Raw genomic sequence first — 21,873 nt, forward strand, 5'->3', positions numbered from 1 at the left:
CTGTGGAATGAATACCATCTTCCTTGAGATGAAGTTTTATTCCTGATGTTCATCATGTTCAGTCAACCTCAAATAGTGTCCATTTCAGCTGTAGTCTAAGAAACACTAATAGAGATAGAATGAAATATTAAAAGAAAAAACACTAGAAATACAGATTTAATTATAGAGCTAGGATCTGTGGTCCTTTTAAAACAAATTAAATTTAAATTCTTGTATACGCTGTCTACTTTTCAAAACAAAGTCTGGGGCTGGAGAGATGGCTTAGTGGTTAAGAGCACTGACTGCTCTTTCAGAGGTCTTGTTCAATTTCCAGCAACCACATGGTGGTTCACAACCATCGGTAATGGAATCCAATGCCCTTTTCTGGTGTGTCTGAAGAGAGTGACAGTATACTTTGTGTGTGTGTGTGTGTGTGTGTGTAGTGTACACACACACATATAAATAAATAAATTAAAACAAAACAAAATCTGAGTCAGTTTCATCGACTTTATGAACATCCCATATGAGAAAAAAAGGCTATCCATTAAAATGATATATTTTCTTGGGAGCCATCTGCCTTTAGCAGAACAAAATTGAAATTGAAATTATTTTCTTCATGAAAATTACAAATTACCAATGAGAAGTTATGGGTACCATTCCTGGTTATAGGCAATTCTTTCTTTAACTAAGCTGAAAAGTAATAAAGTTGACTTCAATATTTAAATCTATTGATTACATATACTTCCCTCATCCAATCTAAATCATAACTTTGATGATATAAATCCTTAAAAAGTAAATCATTAAGATATATACTTCAAAAGTACCATTTGTGTTGCTATAAACTGGAATCACTTAATCAAGAAATAAGAGAGAAAGAAGCGTGTAGCACTTCAGAACACACGAGGGGCAGCAGCCTGAAGAGAAGACGTACCCACGCACCAAACATTCCCAGCTCACCTGCCTGCCCAGATTGCATCCTGTCCACTGCACAGGATTTCCTTTGCCTTGGAACTGTCATTCATACCATTTTCTGTCAAGTTAAGCCCTCTTCTCTAACATTTTGAATCAGCTTCTGGGTTAGGGATTAAGGTTAGTAACTATTCCCAAACTCCATCTTTCTTTTTCATTGCTTACATTTACATGATTTAACTTCTCAAAGCCTCACTATAAGGCATACGTCTTTTCTGTTAAAAATTTTATATGTATACATATATAAAATATAATAAATATATAGTATAATATATATGTTTGTATGTACATATATATGTATGTATATTTCTTTTGGGGGGCATGGTTTCTTTGTTAGTGGTGTGGTCTTCTTTTTTGTTTCTTGAGATCTCACAGTGTGACCCTGTATAATCCTGCAACTGCTATATAGACCAGCTAGCCTTGAACTCAGAGATCCACCTGTATCTGTCTCCCAGTGCTGGCATGAATGACATGAAACACACCACATCTGGTCTCTGCAAAAAAATTAATGTGGAATAAGCAAACATATATCTTTCTTACAGAAAAATAAATATGTATCAGTAATTAAAAGCAATTTCCACTCTGGATAAAAACACTAATAAAAATCAAAACTACAATCTGCACAGAATAAAATGTTTATAAACAACTAGAACTCATCCTACTAAACTAACTCTTAACTAAGATGACTGGAGTTTTCAGAACTGGGTACTTGTCAACATGGGTGATGTGCCAGTATCAAAACTCAGGTTTTTTGTAACTCCTTTCTTTTCCCATATCATTTACAAACTAATGACATCAGTTCCTTTGAATATCTTCCCCACACCAGAAACTAGACCCACCAACCGTTCATTCCCCTTCTGCTCAAAAGCTCTACCTCCTTAACCTCAGTCACTCTGCTATGCACAAGTCTATGACTTAAATGCCAAGACAGACCAGGGTGAATGGTGAAGTCTCACAAAGAGGAGAGAATTTGTACCAATTTGACTATTCAGATTTAATTTTTTTAATTTGATTTTCTTTTCATTTCTTTGATTTTTGTTTTTAATGAAACCCTAATAATAGAATGAAATGTTAGAAAAGCAAAAATCAGTATTAAAGTGTACATTGAGAAAAAGCTGTAGTGTCCTGACTCCCAACCTCTGAGTAACTAAGGACTTTCAAGTTGCTCCTAAAGTTAACCTGGATACAAGGCACATGTTAAAGGGTGCCTCTTTGGGTGGCTTAGCTTACACAGAAGCAACAAATGCAGACCTTAGATTCTAGAGGATGCCACTTACTGCTCTTAACATGTGCCCATGGAAGCCACTTCCCAATTCTTCTTGCCAACTCAGTATTATATATGTGTAGAGGAAATTTATCATAACATCCAGAGTAACTGTGTGAATTGAACACAAGACAACACACACACAAAACAAACAAACAAGAACTAGTCATGTCTGAAGCTGGAAGTAAAGTGTCACGGCTCTGACTCGGCTCCTTTCCCTTAAACACTGTTTTTGCACCCACTGCCAATTCGTGAATTCAGCTCCGCAACACTTAGCTCCTTGTCTCCAGTACTCGTCCCTGCAAAGCTGCTGCTTTTGGCTTCCCTGCCCTGCATGCCTTCCCCAGGCTCTCCACTCTGCTCTCACCGTATCCGCTGCCACCAACACGGCTGATTCTTAAAACTCAACGAGATGAGCCATCCCATGGGAGCAAGGGCACTGCTTCCAGGGCAGATTCCTAGAACTTGTGGCAAAAACAAAACCACTGGCTCCTTCTCCACTGCTGTCTTCCGAGATGGCTCGCACACTCCCCACTCCAAAGCCATTAAAGGGCGCTTAAGAACCTCAAGCAGCATCAGCCACACCTGTGCTCTTCAGTGTTGGCTTTCCTAAAGGGCCCAGCAGCTGCTCCAGGGCAGTTTTTGCCTTTTCTGTTTCAGTAATTCCAGTTGCACCGGAATTTAACTGTAACCTAACAAAGTAAGTGACAAGAATGGCATATGAATCGCCCTCGTAGCAGACATCTACAGTGGTTGGATAAAATGAAAACCATTTGCTTATTCTATCTCAACACCATCAACAGTCTGAAGCACGATTTTACATTTTACAAAACGGATTCTTTACAAAAACAATCCTTAAGAAAAGGAAAACTTGCATGCAACATGCAGAACAAGTTAAGAATGACAGTGTGTTCTCAGAACCAATGGCTCTCAAAAGAACCCAGGGCTTGAGAGATGGCTCAGCAGTTAAGAGCATATACTACTCTAGCAAAGGACCTGAGTTCAACATCTGGCATCCATGCGAGGCTGCTTAGTGGGATCCAACATTCTCTTTTGGCCGCTGTAGACACTGCACGTATGCAGCGTAGACTCAACTCATACACATAAGTTTTTTTTTTTTTTTTTAAACAAAATAAAGATGCCTGTATCCCATTACACAGCTTTTGCCAGTGGTTACTAATATAGCGTGAATGTGTGTACGCAGATGTGCATGTGTGTGTAGGCACACCTAACTCTGCACGTGCATCTGGAGGCCAGAGAACAACCTGAGCTGTTGTATCTCCTCAGACACAGCAACAGCCTACCTTGTCTTTAACACGGGGTCTCTGGCTGGACCTGACTAGATGGCCGGTAAACACCAGGAATCTTCTTGTCTTCTTCCCAGTGCTGGGAGCTGCCCCTGGCCTGCCCGTGGGTACCGGGCATCGGCGTCAGGAACACATGCTTGAACACCAAGCACGTGACAGGCTGAGCTATCTCTGCAGCTCTAGTTTTTACTTCCCCCTCCTTTCTGAGTGAGGCACGTGATCCCTGAAGCACTACTCCAAAGGAGGACATGCGGTGAGATATGTTTACAAGACAAATTACCATGTGACTGCTGAATAAGAGGGTCAGCATGTCACCTCATTCCAGTCGCTGTGATAAAACGCCCTTAACAAAAGCAACTTTTTGTTAAGAGAAAGGGCTGATTTTGGCTCACAGTTGATGATGGGCTGTCATGAGGGGACCCTCCAGTGACATTCAGGTTACATTCTTGCTGCCCAGCAATGCTTCCCCTTTCTGTTCAGTTCAGGACCCAGCCTGTAAAGGAATGCTACTTCCTAATTTTAGGGTGGGTCTTTAGAGCCTAAGTTATCAGTTAACCTAATTGAGGAGACAGGTACAGGCAAGGGCAAAATCTGCTTTCCTGGGTGGTTGTAGGTCCTGTTAATTTGACAGTATTAACACTTTCCAAATGCTAGTGGAATCAGATTTTCCAGACATGGTATTATGTACACATACTGGTGTGTCCCTGCATCTTTGTGTGCACATACACGTAGAGGTCAGAGGTCGGCCTCTGAAGTTATTCCTCACACACTGTCCACCTTGTTTTGTTTTTGTGACAAGTGAGCTCCAGGGACCTTCCTTCTGTCTCCTGCTGGGAGACTTAAATTTCCAAATAGGTTTTAAGATCAGAAGCACTAGTCGGGTCTTGGGGTCTGGGCATTGAGCACAGGTCCTCCTGCGTGGCAAGCACTTTACTGGTTGCTGTCTCCAGCCCTACTTCTTAGTAAGTTAGAAAAGTCTTCTGTTTATTTACAAGCACAAGTAGAAATGATTTTCTGACACCTTACAGTTTGAATGCCTATAGGCTCTCATAATAGCCCCCCTCCCTCACTGGTTGAGTAGTGAATAAGGAGGTGTGTTAAAGTAAATTAACTGACTTGAAGATGAATGGGAATATTGTGCCAGGTAGTTTTCAGTAGACACATTAGGACAGACATCACCCATTTTACAGGCGATATGCTCTATCAGTTTCTGTATCTCATTCTTACCCTTGTTATCCGGCTCCCTTAGCTCTTGCCTGCCATCTGAGGGAATTTCAAATGGGTTTACAGAAGAGCTGAGCAAGCAGTTTATTACAGTAAAAGTTCCTCCAGACAGCTAGGAGAGGGCTGACAAGAGGGATGGCCCACAGCTCTCAGGCTATGAGGTTTGCCTCTCCCCCCACCCCCACCCCCCATGTCCTCTACTTATGTCCCCTTCCTCCCACCCCTTTTCCTCTCCCCTCCTTGAGCCAGGGTTCTATAAAACAGGTTGTTTTTATCTTCTCCCAGTGTGTGCACTCATTGCTAAGTTGCTTGTGATCTGGTGTCCTGATGATAGGATCACATGACTGTTTGTCAGCTCTGATCTCCTGATGCCACAGAGCTGAGATTAAACAATGCAGCTTTACCCCCTGACCCCTTCCACCACTGTTGACTGTGACTTCTACCCATGCAGTAACAACTTGGAATAAAAGTAACTCAGATAACATTGACCTGATGAAGCTGTGGGGGAGTCCTTGTCAGAATGACAGATCTCATCATCGTTTGCATTTTGCTGTCATCTTTTCTTGAGCAGTGGCTTTAAAGTGGTGATCAGGTGATTCTATTCCTAGGCAGCTTAGCTCAAGCAAATTTAACTTTCTCTGAAGCAGTATAAATTCCACCAAAGACACAAAGAATTCTTATAAAGCTCCAAGGTAAAATTCCAGGGGACAGTGAAGCTTCAACAACAAGTGAATTGAAGAAAAATCCTTGTTCTAGCATGCCTCTCATTTGCCTTCTAAAAAGAAACAGAAGAATGGGGAAGAGTCTACTAAAAACTGAAGAAGTATACATATGTAAAGCTCAGAGAATGTCAGTCAGGATAAATACAAGTAAACTCACTCTCAGACTCAGCACACAGTAACTGCAGATCAGTCAGCCTAAAGAAACTATTTAAACTACAACTGGAGAGCAGAAGTAATTTACCTAAAAGAACTAGGTATTTCACTGCATTGTGAGTAGAAATAGTGGAAGCCTGATGATGGTAAGTTCAGCTTGCTGAGAAGGGTGGCCAAATGAAGACCTGCTGTGGAGGCAGGGAGGCTATCTTAGTTAGGGTTTCTATTCCTGCACAAACATCATGACCAAGAAGCAAGTTGGGGAGGAAAGGGCTTATTCGGCTTACACTTCCATACTCCTGTTCATTACCAAGGAGGTCAGGACTCGAACTCAAGCAGGTCAGAAAGCAGGAGCTGATGCAGAGGCCATGGAGGGATGTTCTTTACTGGCTTGATTCCCCTGGCTTGCTCAGCCTGCTCTCTTAAAGAACAAAGACTACCAGCCCAGAGATGGTCTCACCCACAAGGGGCCTTTCCCCCTTGATCACTAATTGAGAAAAAGCCTTACAGCTGGATTTCATGGAGGCATTTCCCCAACTGAAGCTCCTTTCTCTGTGATAACTCCAGCTGTGTCAGGTTGACACAAAACTAGCCAGTACAGAGGCTGATGTGTAGATTCCGTCTGTATTGGCTTTTACCCCTCATGTGACTGCTGCTTACTATACCAGAGGTGTCAGAGGAGGAGTCTTCATGCTGGGTTACCTGAGCCAAAGGATGGCAGCTCCTGCACAGACTACAGTGTCTCTGGAAAGCACTGCTCTTTACAGTCTGCCTGCCAGTCTAGTTTTGCAGCATTTGGTGTTTGGTTACCACGGGTTTGTGTAGGATTTGTGTCTTAGCAGAAAAAAAGCAAAGGGAAGCTGTGGGAGTCAGGCACAGCAACCCCCAGATTACACGGTTCCTTACAGTGTTCTTCCCTTATACCTCCATTGTAAGAGGGCTGTCTGTAAAGTGGGAGTTGCTGCTTCTACTGATAGACCACTAGTGTCTGGAGCCAAGTAAATGCAAGTCTAATGTGTGCTGAGACCACACTAGAAGGCTCCCTGATTTTCAACTCTATATTTTCATAGGAGAAATCTCTTAGAACTTTTTAATCAAAGGCAAACAGGATGATGGAGTTTCCCATAGCCGTTATTGATTATCTTAATTTACAAAACTGAAATCTGAAATGCCCCAGAATCCAAAATTGTTGACTGTCATGTTGGCATACAGAAAGTTTCTGATTTGGGAACAGTTGGACTTCTTGAGATTTTGAAATAAGGAATATGCAGCATACAGCATGTTAAATGCTGTGTGCCAAAATATCGGTCAGCACTGTATATGTACACTCTTATTTAATCTTTAATACTTCTATAAGACAAAGTACAATCATTTGAAATCCTCTCTGCAGATTAGACAGTTGAGGTTTTAAGACACTGGATAACTTGTCCCGTTTTGTAGGTAGATGCTGGCACAACTTGTGTTTGTAGCTCCTCACTACCAATCCGGGCCTCTTATCCACCAAGATTATAGCTTGGGTGTTATGTAGCTGTGTATTTCCCCATCCAATGCTTTAATAACATCCAGCAAGGTTTATATTTTTCATGTCCTTTGTTCCTATTTATTTTTACTTTCAACATAAAACAGCTCTGCTGGAATTGGAATGGCCTGGCTGTGGCCACAGTATTGTATAACTTCCACAGCCTTGGGAGTGAAATTCAGGCAAATATGTTGCAGCAGGTGGTCAGTGCTTAAAATTATTTCACTTGTGATACAGCGTGTGTGTCAGAGGTTTACTCTAACAGTAACATTACGCTTTAACTGTACAGCACCTGGCATAATGTAAGGTTCAGTTGGAGATAATTGTTATTTTTTTTAGTTGTGTGGGGAATTAGAAGGCAGCAAAATAAGAAAGTTGGATGTGTTTGTGTTAGAATTCAAAATTTTATTTTCATTATTTTGCCTTAAAAGTAATTTTAGATGTCAAAGTACTTATAACTTATGTAATACAGTGCTTTTTAAAATTTATCTGCAGCTTTAAAAACTCTTTGTAACTGGTAAGGAAGCATGCATTAGTTACTGTTCTGCTGCTATGATAAAGCACCACGATCAAGGCAACTGATGGAAGGAAGGGTTCATTTAGACTTATGTTCTACAAGGTAAGGATATAGCAGCAGCAGCAGCAGCAGCAGCGGAGAGTTCACATCTGAACCAGAAGTGGGAAGCAGAAAGAGGGAATGCCTGAGTTTTTGAACTCTGCAAGTTCAGTTGCAGTGACTTTCTCCAGCAAGGCTACTGCTCCCCAAGCCTCCTAAAACAGGGCCACCGGCTGGAAGCCAAGTATTCACATGCCATAGACTAGAAGGGGACATCTGACTCTCACCACTACCAAGTGCAGTAAGAATGAATGCATGAGTTTGGGGTGTGCACAATTACAAATTACCAAAACTCATTAGTCCTGATACAAGTTCTAAGGAAGAGAGTTGTGTCTTAGTTAGGGTTTTACTGCTGCGAACAGACACCATGACCAAGGCAAGACTTATAAAGAACAGTATTTAATTGGGCTGGCTTACAGGTCCAGAGGTTTAGTCCATCATCATCAAGGTGGGAACATGACAGGCATGGTGCAGGCAGAGCTAAGAGTTCTACATCTTTATCTGAAGGCTGCTAGTGCAAGACTGACTTTGAAAGATCTGCATGCCTTTCTTCTAAACACTGGGATTAAAGGTGTGGTCCACCAAGCCTGGATTTAAGTTTTTCTTTACCTAGAACTTGCTCTGTTCTAGGCTGGCCTTCAACTCATATCTATTTGTCTCTGCCTCCTGGGATTAAAGGCTTGTACTACCACACCTGGACCTAAATTTAGATGGGTGGAATCTTGCCCCAAGGTCACTTCTCCCTTAATTCAAATTAATCTCCTTGAGCACAGGATTCAGCTCCATTTCACTTCCTGGTGTCCCTTTAGTACTCAAACTTTATATTTTGTATTTTTCCTTTCTCAGCTTGCTACATTTGTTCAAATGTTCTTCATCAGACTTAACCAGAGAACAAAGTCTGTTGGGCTTTGTTGGGACTTCCTTTGTCAATGCAATTATTATAAATCTCTTTAGTCTTAGTCTTAGGCAGTCTTTTCAGACAATGGCCACGTTCACCAAAACAACACAAAACAGTCTCTCACCACATATTAAAGTTCTTCTCCACTGAAACCTCTTGGGCTAGCATGCCTAAACAGTTCAAATGACCCTCAGCACCAGTCTTCCATATTTTACTAGGTTGGCTCATTAAGCCCCACTTAAAGCATTCCTTGGCTTCCCAAACCCAAAGTCTCAAATCCACATTCTTCCAAACAAAAGCATCGTCAAGCCTATCACAGCAGTGCCCCAATCCCTGGTACCAACTTCTGTCTTAGGGTTTTACTGCTGTAAACAGACACCATGGCCAAGGCACCTCTCAGAAGGACAACATTTAACTGGGGCTCACTTACAGGTTCAGAGTTTCAGTCCATTATCAAGGCAGGAACATGGCAGCATCCAGGCTGGTGTGGTGCAGGAGAAGCTGAGAGTTCTACATATTCATCTGAAGGCTGCTAGCAGAATACTGACTTCCAGGCAGCTAGGAGTAGGGACTTAAAGCCCACACCCACAGTGACACACCTACTGCAACCAGGTCACACCTATTCCAACAAGGCTACACCTCCAAACAGTGCCACTCCCTGGGCCAAGCATATATAAACCATCACAAGTTGTCACTGTCTTAATCTTAGGAGGGAGCTTTTCCACAAAAGGAGTAGTCACAGATGGTACTATTTGCTGTTGTAAGTTATGTCTTGTTTGTGGTGGAAGACAGATTTATACGAGTGACTTAGAAATAACCTGCACCAGCTAAGCCTCTGGACCAGCAGCCCTAAGAACTTGTTTCCTGTTCCACTGCCTGGGAATACTTATCTCAGAGTCTAGATTAGGTGAATGTGCCCCCTAGTGTTAGAGTGGGCACTCTGACTGCTTGCTGGTTAAATGGAAGCATCTTTACCCATTTACCAACTGGAACATAAAACTGGCTTTGTACCTGCTAATATTTTCTGTATTCTTAGTATCTTGGTTGGTAGATTAAGGAAATGGATCTATAGTATTTTCTGTTCCATAACTCCTTAATTGCTAGTGTAGGTAATGGATAGTATTTTCTGTCTTTTCTTTTTCTTAGTTTGAATTAGTGCTTGGATTTTTGCCTAGACAAAAGGAGTAACTTGGAATGAAGAAAATGGACTCAAACTTAAAGAGCTGCACACTAATCAATCCTTCGAACGCACATGGAAACCAGAGACCACCCCTACTGTCCTCTTAGTTACACAAGTGGCTGAGGTTAGTGATAAAATCCTCTGCAGCCTCCACTGAATTCAAGCTGTGACCAACACAGCATTGTCTGTATGGAAACTGGTGCCTCCAAGTTGGAGAGTGCTTACAAGTGCTGCCTTGTTAGGTTGGTGCAGAAGTATTGTTCTGTAACCTGAACACTCTGAAAATTTCTTGTGTGAAAAATACAGATTATTACAAACAGGATCTATTTTAATGATTCATTAAGACACTGTTATTTTATCTCTACACAAATGGAACTCTTTGTAAGAGAATCACAGTATTTCTTACCATTTCTTACCTCATAAAACCAGTCAGTACAACTGACCCTGTGTCAACTTGACACATACATCCATCACTAGTAAGCTATAATCTTTCCTTTCTTAATCATCTCCAGATCTATAACTTTAAACTCCCTCATTTTTTACAAATTCAAACACATTAAAATTCCCGTCCCTTTAAAATAGCCAGTTTCTTAAAATCCAAAGTCTTTTAAGACAAAGTCTGAATTGTGGATTCAAAGTCTTAACTGTAGACTCCAGTAAAATACTTTTTTACTTCAAGAGGAAAAAAAAAATCAGGGCACAGTCACAGTCAAATCAAAATCAAACTCCAACTGTCCAGTGTCTAGGATCTACTCATAATCTTCTGGACACCTTCATAGGGCTTGGGTCACTTCTTCAGTTTTGCCCTTTGCAGTACACACAGCTTGTCTTCTAGGCTCTGGTTGGCTCCATTCCACTGCTGCTGTTCTTGGTAGTCATCCCATGGTACTGGCATCTCCAAAACTCAAGCCTCAACTTCTGTGAAGGCCCCTTCAGTTCTGGGCCTTCAACTGCCACTGAGGCGGCACCCTCACCAATGGCCTTTTCTGGCCGCTCCCAGTGCCAAACCTCAGCTGCTCTCCATGACCCCTTTATATCTTTAAAACTTGTATCGTCTGGGTGACTCATATATTCCTATGTCCGGCTGCCAACATGAGGTACAACCTTTGTTGCCTCTGGAGCACAGCTTCTCTGTGCTCTCAGAAAACACTTCTCAGAAGACTTTATTTCATTAATACTGGTCTTTCTTTAATCGGCACTAATTTCTTAGGTCCAGCTAACCAGCAACAAATGTTCTAGGGATGTAAAGGTTTCACTTTAAGTAGTTCTGGTGTCTTGTTAGTCACAGCTACAGCTGGTTCTTTAGCCCCAGCTGGCCAGAACCAGGGTCTAAATCACAGTAACAAATGGCCCGGATAGTCTTTAATCTTCCCTCTGAAACTTCACAAGACAGGCCTCCATCTTTATTGCTCTCAACATTCTTTTTTTTTTTTTTAATATTTTTTAAAGATTTATTTATTTACTATATGTAAGTACACTGTAGCTGTCTTCAGACACACCAGAAGAGAGCATCAGATCTCAGTATGGGTGGTTGTGAGCCACCATGTGGTTGCTGGGATTTGAACTCAGGACCTCCGGAAGAGCAGTCAGTGCTCTTAACCACTGAGCCATTTCTCCATCCCTCCCACCCCCGCCCCTCTACATTCTTATCTTACAGGTTCCTTCAGAACATCCCACTGAGGTGTCAACACTCAATGGTTCTTCTAGCCCAAAGTTCTTACATCCTCCCACAATCCTTCCTAAAACATGTCAGGTCTCTTACAGCAATAACCTTCTGTATTAGTCAGGGTTCCCTAGAGACCCAGAACTTAAGGATAGTCTCTATATTGTTAGGGAATTTGTTGATGACTTATAGTCTGTAGTCCAACTCTCCAACAATTGTCAGCAGTAGCTGTGAATGGGAAGTCCAGGGATCTAGCAGTTGCTCAGTCCCACAAGGCAATCAGGCGAAGAAGAGAGAGTAAATCTTCCTTCTTCCAATGTCCTTATGTTGGTCTCTAGCAGAAGGTGTGGCCCAAATTAAAGGTGTGTGGCTCACGCCTGGATCTGGGACTTGCTTTGTCACTATGCCTCAAGAGCTCCATGCCAAGATCCAGGTCAGAAACTTGTATCTCCCAGATTAGGATCACAGGTGAGTCTTCCAATTCTGGATTGTAGTTCAATCCAGATATAGTTAAGTTGACTACCAGAAACAGCCACTACAATCACCCCTTGTCAACTTGATACAGATAACATCTCATGTCCACATGAAACAATAACAAAGCCAAGAATACACCTAACATGATATACTTACTATCCGTCGTACAATTGCAAACACATTTGTAAATTTACAATGGGGCAATGTCCCTTGAGAACATTCTTTTAGTGTCTCAACTTAAATAACAATTGATGTTAAAGAAATTGGAAGAAAAACAAATGTATTCTAAACAAAATAAGACAGAAGCATTTACATTACTTGATAATCCTCATTTCTGCAACTGGTTACATGGCCTTAGCTGGTATTTATAACTACCTTCCTCTACTACCCATTCTGTATTTCCTTCACCCTTGGCAAACACCTCAGCAGGTCTTGGCTCTTTTCCTGGAGGATTGACCCATACCTTCATTCCTGATGGGTCTGCATCCTTTGTCACCTTGCTTGGATTAGGCTGTTGTAGTTTCCCATTGACTTTAATCACAGGGCATGGTAGTACTAAGAGACGCCCTAAGGGGTCTCCTACATTCCACACATAATCCTGCTTACCTCCATTGTGGAGAGGCAATCCAATTTCCCCATGGTAATCTGGATCTATCACCCCTCCTAACACTGTTATTCCTTTCTTAGCCTGTTGGTTTAAGGGCATTAGAAGCCCAAAATGACCAGGGGGAAGTCTGAGCTTTCAGTTCAATGGAATGTTTGTTGTGGTTCCTGGTATGAGCACTCCCTGCTCTGGATCCCAAACTTCTAGGCCAGCAGAACCTAGAGTTGTGGGGACAGGATGCAAAACATTTCCTATAGGTTCACTGGGAGTGATAATGAGTGGAACTATTCCCTTTTCCACCCCTTGATTCCTGGACCCATGGATCCTGACTATGGGGGAAACTCTACCATATATTGGATGCTGATTCAAAGCATATACTGCCTTCTGAAGAACTCTGCCCCAGCCTTCCATGCTGCTGCCACCTAATTGGTGCTGTAACTGTGTCTTCAAAAGGCCATTTCATCTTTCTGTCAGACCAGCTCCTTTAGGATGATAGGAAACATGGTAAGAGCTGTAGCACTTTGCTGGCTGTGAAATGAGTTCCTTGGTCAGAAGCAATACTGTGTGGTATACCATGACGATGGATAAGGCATTCTGTGAGTCTGTGGATGGTGGTTTTGGCAGAAGCATTACGTGCAGGAAAGGCAAATCCATAACCAGAAAAAGAATCTATTCCAGTAAGAACAAAACATTGTCCTTTCCATGAAGTAAGTGGTCCAATGTAGTCAACCTGCCACCAGGTTGCTGGCTGGTCACCTCGAGGAATGGTGCCATATCTGGGGCTCAGTGTTGGTTTCTGCTGTTGGTAGATCTGGCATTCAGTAGTAGCTGTAACCAGGTCAGCCTTGGTGAGTGGAAGTCTGTGTTGCTGAGCCCAAGCATAACCTCCATCTCGACCACCATGGCCACTTTGTTCAAGTGGTCATTAAACAACGACATGGATGGCTGGGGAAAGAGGCTGACTGTCCACAGAACAGGTCATCTTATCCACTTGATTATTGAACTCCTCCTCAGTTGAAGTCACCTTTTGGTGAGCATTTACATGGGACACAAATATCTTCACATCCTTTGCCCATTTGGAGAGATTTATCCACATACTTCTTCCCCAGATGTCTTTCTCAACAATTTTCCAGATCTTTCCAGGTCCTTGACCATCCAGTCAATCCATTGGCTATAGCCCACTATGCTGGTACTAACTTGTCTTAGGGCTTTTAATGCTGTGATGAAACATCTTGACAAAAGCAATTGGGGAGAAAAGAGTTTATTTGACCTACACTTTCCAATCATAGCCGGTCATTGAAGGAAGGCAGGACAGGAACTGAAGCAGAGCAGGAACTTGAAGGCAGGAGCTGATACAGAGGCCATGGAGAGATGCTACTTACTGGCTTGCTTCCCATGGCTTGGTCAGCCTGCTTTTTCATAGAACCACCAGCCCAGGGATGGCACCACGTACAATGGGCTGGGCCCTCCCCCGTTGATCACTAACTGAGAAAATGCCCTACAGCTAGATATCATGGAGGTATTTCCGAATCTGAGGCTGCCTCCTTTCGGATGACTCTAACTCTTGTCAAGTCGACGCACAGTACAGCGAGTAAGGAGAGAAATCCAGACAGGAGTTTTTAAAATGGGAAGTAGGTGAGGTAAGAGCAGCCTGGAGCTAGCCACTTGTTGCTTCATATTTGACAAAGATTACTCAGGAGATGAGCAGAGAGGTAGGCTCTATAGAGGATACACTTCTCGGTTCCAAGATGCAAACTATACGAAGACAGTTTTCTTTTTTTGTTTCACAAAAATAATGTTAAATGATTAGCTAACAATTAAAATGATAGCTAAGTTGGGAGTCCCATTAAAGAAACAGACTCCTCACTGGTTGCTACAAATAATGTGTTTTCCATACTGCAGTGAAAGATTTATTTTGAAGTTCAGAACGTTCCTGCAAAATGATAGTGAGGCACAGTGGAAAGAAAATCTAAAAGGATTTGAATCCATAGTGGTTACTTTCTAGTTCCTTATGATGCTGCTGAGCAAGGCTGTCTCTCTCTCTCTCACTCTCTCACTGGCTCTTAGAGGTTTCAAATGCTTCACCTATGGCTGTTGCTTGTATGACCCTCTCATATTCTGTCACTAGTAGTGAGCTGTGGGCACACACCTGCATTGTAGGGGCTGTGCATTTGAGAAAGCCTGTCACTTTGCCCATTGAATTGGGAAACCATGAGTCTTTATTCTGATTCCCTGATGAGATTTTTATCTGATGGTACTGTAGGGGAATCCTTACCACTGAGGACACGGGCTCCAAGGCCAACACCGTCCTTGAATTTAACAGCAGACAGTAGGAGAGTCAAAAACAGATAGAGAAGTTTTGTATTATCTTCAGTTTTACAGACTCCCCCCACCCAATACTTAATATAGATTTAAACCAAAGTACTCTAACTAAATACTGAAAGCACAGTTAAGCTCTGAACAATACATACACTTATATACCCAACACATCAGTCAAGATAGAGATTATCACCCTAGAAAATTCTTTAAGGATATATTTTATGTGTATGTGTGTATTAGTATCTGAGGAGAAGAGGGGGTTGGATCCTCTGGAGCTGGAGTTACAGCTAGTGAACTGCTCAATGTGGGTGCTGGGAACTGAATTCTGGTTCTCTGGAAGAGCAGCAAATGCTCTTAACTCCACTGAGTCAGTCTTTCCAGGCCTTACTCCCAAATTCTTTTAAGCCCCATTTCAGTCACTATCACACTTAGAAAAACTCTGTACTGTCTTACATCATTGTAAATAGTTTAAAATTAAAAAAAATATTGTCAGTGGAATTTTACAATATTTCTTTTGCATCTGGATATGCATGCATTTACATTCCTGTGCATGCACAGAGGCCATCCTACCCTTTTCCCCCCAAACTCCCTTGACACATGCTCTCTCACCCAATTTGAAGCTGGACTAGAGGCCAGAAAACCCAAGTAAACTCTTTGTCTCTGCCCCCTCCCACAATGAACTTGGTGAATAGATTAGGCTGGCTGGCCTGCAAACCCCAGGCATCCATCTGTCTTGGCTGTCATTTGTGGGGGAAAGTTAAGCATGTAAATGTTTCTAATCTGCCACCAAGGTATTGGCATTTCATGTTCTTGCAGTGATTCAAAGGGTAGACAAGAGTGATAGAGATACATGGTAGAAATGACTAGTGATACTACTTAAACTGAGTTCAGGTGTGTGACTTGTCTGCTTTATTAAGCAGGGATAGGGATCTGAGAGTGATTGTGGCACTCAGAAGGACACATTTAATTCTAGAGGCTTTGAGCCCATGATCATCATGCCAAGGAACATGGTGGCAAGAAGGTACTGCAGTGGATCAGATCAGTAGCTGAGAGCTTACATGTGCTCTAGGAGCATGAGGCAGATAGGGAGACTGAGAAGTGGGAGTGCTGTGGGGCCCTTTTCCAAACGAGGTCACACCTCCCAACCCTTCCTTAACAGTTCCATCAACTGGGGACCAAGTACTCAGGTCCAAGGGACTATTGTCATTCACACCACCACAAGCACTAAGGACTTACTTTGCCCTGGTCATTTGGTAGAAAGTTACCAACGTGATGTACTGTCTCATCCAAACCTGCCCTTTGTTCCTTCTTTCCCTCTTCTCCCTTCGCCCCTTTCTTTTCCACACCCTTCCATTTTGTTTTCATTTGTGTGTTGGGGGTGGGTGGGTTTGGTTGTGGTTTGTGTGTGTATGCATTTGTATGTGGGGACAGAAGGCAGTTTTGGGGTTTCATTCTACCCTGTTCTTGTCACACAGTCTCTTACTGAGACTTGGGGCTAGGCTGTGCAGAACTTACAGACAAGCCTGCCTCTGCCTCACAACCTCACAAGCACTGGCCTTACAAGTGCATGCCACCATGCCCAGCTTCCTACATGAGTTCTGGGTACCAAACTCAGTTTGACTGGCAAGTTCTTTACCAGCTGAGCTATGTGTCTCCGATCCAGTGTACATTTTGTATGAATAGGACATTTTCATGCATAATGACAGTATAGATATAAAAGCAAAGATGTTGGCATCAATATGGCATTTCCCAGACCTCCTTTCAGTTAACCAGTTATCTGGTTAATGTGTCTTGTGAGAGATTGACTGCAAGACTTTGTGTTGCATTTGTTAGGCTTCTAGAATAGTTCATTGATCTCATGTGCTACTTTCATCCCTTTCACCACTTGGAGGTGCTTCTGATTCTGTACAGTAGTAACTCTTGCCTCATGTTCCCTTAGTAGTGGTTCTAGTTGTGCCTTACTAGTGGTTCAGTATCAGAAGTGCCAGAGAAATGATGCTGCCTTTGTCTTGCTGCTTAGGGATTAGGTCCATCAGCAGGGATGCACTTTTATTTATTGTCAGTCTGTCTACATGAGAATAAAAACATTCACATCTTTAAAACATCTGGCTAGTTCAAGATTCAAGTGCTTGCCTTGCAAATCTGACAGTAAGTTTGTGCCTCAGAATCCATAGAAGGGTAGGAAGGCACTGCTTCCACAAAGTTGTCCTCTGCCCACCACGTATCATTTGTAGCATGCACATGCCCACATGCATATTATACCCAGACACGCAGTAACAACAGGAAGAACACCTGCATGGCAATGGTTATCCACAGCTCATGGTAAGTAAGTTAGCGTGGTCCCTGAGTTCCTGACAGTCAGTGTCTGATCAGAAGCTGCTCTGTCTCCCACCCTGTGTTTTGGGTGCTCATTGAAACCTCTTTTTCTCTATTGCACTCACCCCACAAACAGTATCAGCTCTTACTAAAGTTATTAAAGCAAGTAATAGAGATTCCATTTTTTCTTTTTAAACATTATACATTGTCTTTATTACATCATTAGATCTTATCATAGATTTCTGCTGGCCTGGAATGTGCCAGAATAATTCTTACACACTTCTTATTAAGAATAAAAAGTCATATTTAAATCATCTTTTTGGGGGGAGGTTGCAACTCCCTGGTAATTAATTCAGTGTTTGGTCTTTGAAATCAATCCCTTATCTTTTCATAAAATTTTCAAACTCAAGAAATTTAATAAAATAGGTTTAGCTAGTTTGAGCCAAAACGAAGCTTAATTTTTCAGAATCTCGGCTTAGATGACTTAAATTAAATAAAGGCCATAAGTTGATTGATTAATTTTATTTGTAGCGTGACAGTTTATTGATAGTATTGCATAGTTCTGTTACTTAGAGTGGTGCCCCAGGGACCAGGAACAGATAACCAGACTCGATGTGATTATAGGACTGAGCAAACAGTGCTGCCTGCCCACGGAGCCTGTGCAGTGCGGCTCTTACATGGCTCCTCCTCTCCCAATCTCTGCCTTATACTTTTGAGCCTCGTGAATAGAAACTATTTCACCTGCCCTTATTTCCTGCCACACAAATAATGTGGGTCACATGGCCAGGTGGGTTAGTTGGAAGGTCTCACCCTCAAGTGACAAGGCCAGGCCGAGCTTGTTTGTCACTGCTGCTGAGTTAGAAAGGCTCCTGTGGTATGCAATTTGAAAACTTGGCATAATGCTTATGCTTCCATATCAAGTCAGGCTTCTATTTGGCCAGGTCGGGAATAGGCTTTTTCTCAGTTACTCTGTGACAGGAGATGGAGCACCTGCACTTGCTGGTCCCCTTTTTTTTGCTCTCAAGCCGTAGCAGTGGTAGTATCATCCGTGGCCTCTTAGAATGCATTGCTTGTCAAAAGCTTATATTCCCATTGTATCCAAGAGCCTCAGCTGATGGAAGAAACAGCTGCCATATTCTTGATGCTGTACAGAGACAGACAATAAATATGTTACAGGCTAGCTTCTGCACCCTTCATCTTTCAAGTCTAGAGCCTAGCCCATAGGATGGCATCTATATGTAAGGCAAGCCTTTCTTCTTTAGTTACATATTTCTGGATGCAACCACAGACTTACCTGGAGAGATACATACTTTAATAGTGATCCTAAATCCAGTCAAGTTGACAGTGATGATGATTAATTATCTCACTCTTCTGGAATGCCCATTTTATGTCCGTGTTAATATGTTTCTTAGTCAGTGTTCTGTTGCTATGAAGATACACCATGATGATGGCAACTCTTAAAGGAGAACATTTCATTGAGGATTGCCTACAGTTCAGAGGGTTAGTCTATTATCATGGGGAAGTATGGCAGTGGATAGTAGACAGAGTACTATATGTAGCTTTAGCTGAGAGTTCTATATCTGGATTCTCAGGTATCAGGGACAGGGACGAGGATGGACACACACACACATACACACACACACACACGGGGTGGGGAGAGGGAGGGTAGACAGACAGACAGACAGTGATCCTGACTTAGGCTTCTGAAACCTGAAAGCCCACCCCCCCAAACCCCTACCTCTTCCAGTGCACACTTCCTCCAACAAGGCCATACCTGCTCCAGCAAGGCCACACCTCCTAATCCTTCTCAAGTAGTGCTACTCTGGGATGACCAAGCATTCAAATATAGGTGCCTGTAGGGGCCATTCTTATTCAGACCACTACAGCTATGTATCACTGAGGATCTTTTCAGCTCTTTTTGTGGTTCTTGATTTTTTACCTTAAAGTTTTTACTTCCTGCCATGGGAGATAAAGAATCAAAATTACTAAAAAGCAAAATGAGCAATAATAATTTGAAATAAAAGTTTTTAGTTATAGTATTAGTAGTCTGTACTAAAGATGACAAGATTTATTTTTTTGTCTATTTTGTTTTGAGACAGTATTTATTATGAAGACTAGGCTGGTCTTAAATTCACAAGTTTCTGAGTTCTAGGATTACAGGTATGAGCTATTAAACTATTTGCTAAAGAGGAAAAATATTTCATGATTTTATGCTTTATAAAAAACTAAATATAATTTATAAATAAATTTCAGAGTTTAGAAAGCATTTATCTTTGTGGTGCTGGGATGACATAGTAAGAAAGGACAGTGCCTTTCTGATATGGCCTCACATCTAGTGGGGGAAGGCCATACATATAAATGTGGGCTTGTGGATCCATAGGCACTTCTTATGCAGCAAGGCTTATTCTAGTGCTTCTATTTATTTAGTATTATGGGAAGAGGCAGGGCAAGGGGAGAGGGGAGCTTAGTGCAGGGGCTTTTACTGATTTTAGTGGACTAGTGGGAGAGTGTACGTATGTTTGTGCAGGTTTGTATGCTATGCAGAGTCCTGAAGTTGATGCTGGGTGTCTTCCTCTATTGCTCTACAACGTATATTTTGCAACAGGGTCTCTCAGAAAACTGGGTGCTCTAGATTGGCAGGCTAACAAATACCATTGCTCCCCTGCCCAGCTCTGGGTTCATAGACTTGGATTGGAATGCTGTAGTTTTACATGGGTGCTGGCGATCTGACCTGAGATCCTTATACTTGTGAAGCAAATACTTTACCCACTGAGCCATATTATGAGCTTACCTGTGACCTTTTGGCAGTTATTTGTGGACATGTACAGGACTCCCCCCTCCCAAAAAAACTGGACCCAATTGGCATGCATGTGTTAATAAGCAATGCTTTACCTTCTTGTTTCAGCTCCACATCATAAACAAGTGTCCTTTTCATGTCTATACTGAAATACTTGCCCATATTTGTTTTCTTTTTGTTGTTGATTATGTTGTTTAAAATGATCCCCAGTCATACAACCAAATTGCCCTCTAATATTTGTAAGTTCCAAAATGCTTTGATACTGCCATGTGAAAAAAATACTGCAGTTTAGCTAAGTCTCGTCCCGACCTGAGTTGTATTATTTGGGCATGAGTTCAGTGTTGAGTCAATACTGTACATTGAATAAGATGCCTTTTGGCTGGTAGGTCAACAGTGTTGTGGTCTAGATGCATTTTTCTTCAAGAGCAGTGGCTTGGGATTTACTAATTCAGTGGGTAAACCAATTTCACCAAACATTCTGGTCATGACTAAGAGAACTAACTACATTTAACTAATGGTGGTGACCTATAGAGATTTTAGGTATTGTGAATGTTTTATTATCCCCACTCCGTCTGAAACTACTGTTTCAGTTACGTTTAATATTTCCTTGTAGCCTTGCATGTGAAATCCTATTTTACTGTGAGTTCTGGTCAGAAAGGCCTGACACAAGCAGAAACATGTCTTAGATTTGCTGTTGTTTGTTTTTTTTTAGGGGTCTTTGAGACAGGGTTTCTCTGTGTAGCCTTAGCTGTCCTAGAATTTAGCTTTGTAGACCAGGTTGGCCTCACACTCAAGAGATCTACCTGCTCCTGCCTCCCAAGTACTAGGATTAAAGGCGTGTACCACGACTGCCTGGCTAGAATTTGTTTTATAATTTATTCTTGGTGAGACTTGGGATTAGGTAAAGAAACAATTGTAAATACTTCTCTCCAGAATATTAATGTGGATTTGAAGGAGGTTCTTGTTTTAGAATAATAATGTGTGAACACTGCATTGATTCTGATGTTAGAACAGGCAATATAAGTGTTAGCACATACTACTGTCAGGGTTTTATCATGTGCTTCCTGGAGACTAAGGCACAAGAAGAACATGCAGTTACAAGTTCTTAAACCTGGGCTGTTTTTGAAGGCAGCATCCTTAGCAAGTGTAATTCTTTTGAGCCTCGGTTGTCTAGTGTTTAGTTAGAAATATTTCCAGTTTGAAAGTTGTGCGGTTTTGTCAGTATCATTTACATTCTCAGCATGTCCAGTTGTGGAAGAAAGAGTTCAGTATTTTGAAAATTGTAGTGTTAAAAATACATTAGCTGTCAGATTTCATTTTTCTAAAGTCTAGCTAAGTCTCATTAGATATTGGTAGAAACATAAGTTTTGTACCTGATAAATATTGACATCATGTACTTCTGCTATGAAATAGTAGAGCATTTAAAAATGTTAAAGTTGAAAATTTCAATTAAAAAACAATAGATACTATATGTTTGTGTTTTATATAAGTGTTCTGATTCATACAAATATTTCTCTAAAGTGTTCAGAATTAGTTTGTAAAGCAAAATGTGTATTCTTGGGAGATTATTAACCTTTTTGCATCAAGTTTCAAGTTCTAGGTGCTTTTTTAAAAAATGTATGTAATGTGTTGAAATTATTTTAGGAAAACTTGAACATGGTCAAATATCAGCAAAGAACGTTCTCTGTAATACACAGACTGAACGCTGGTATAGCTGTCTTGTATGAGGCTATGTGCCAGCCTGGCAAATACAGAAGTGGATGCCCACAGTCATCTATAGGATGGATATACACAGGGCCCCCAATGGAGAAGCTAGAGAAAGCACCCGAGGAGCTGAAGGACTCTGCAACCCTATAGGTGGAACAACAA

At 41.7% G+C, this 21,873-nt stretch overlaps 1 protein-coding gene across 5 annotated transcripts in view; it reads left to right on the top strand.

Annotated features, from left to right (window-relative positions):
- Positions 1 to 21,873, top strand: part of Fbxw7 (F-box and WD-40 domain protein 7) — a 164,209-nt gene that overhangs the window by 65,308 nt on the left and 77,028 nt on the right. For 2 of the 5 annotated variants that reach the window (XM_006501656.4, NM_001177774.1), the window contains one exon: positions 9,798 to 9,955. The exons of the other annotated variants lie outside the window; for them this stretch is intronic. The gene's annotated coding sequence lies outside the window, so the exon portion shown is untranslated. The remainder of the gene's footprint in view (positions 1 to 9,797; positions 9,956 to 21,873) is intronic. 5 annotated transcript variants of the gene reach the window in all.

This window comes from Mus musculus, chromosome 3 (assembly GCF_000001635.26).
Source record: "Mus musculus strain C57BL/6J chromosome 3, GRCm38.p6 C57BL/6J".
NCBI lineage: Eukaryota > Metazoa > Chordata > Mammalia > Rodentia > Muridae > Mus > Mus musculus.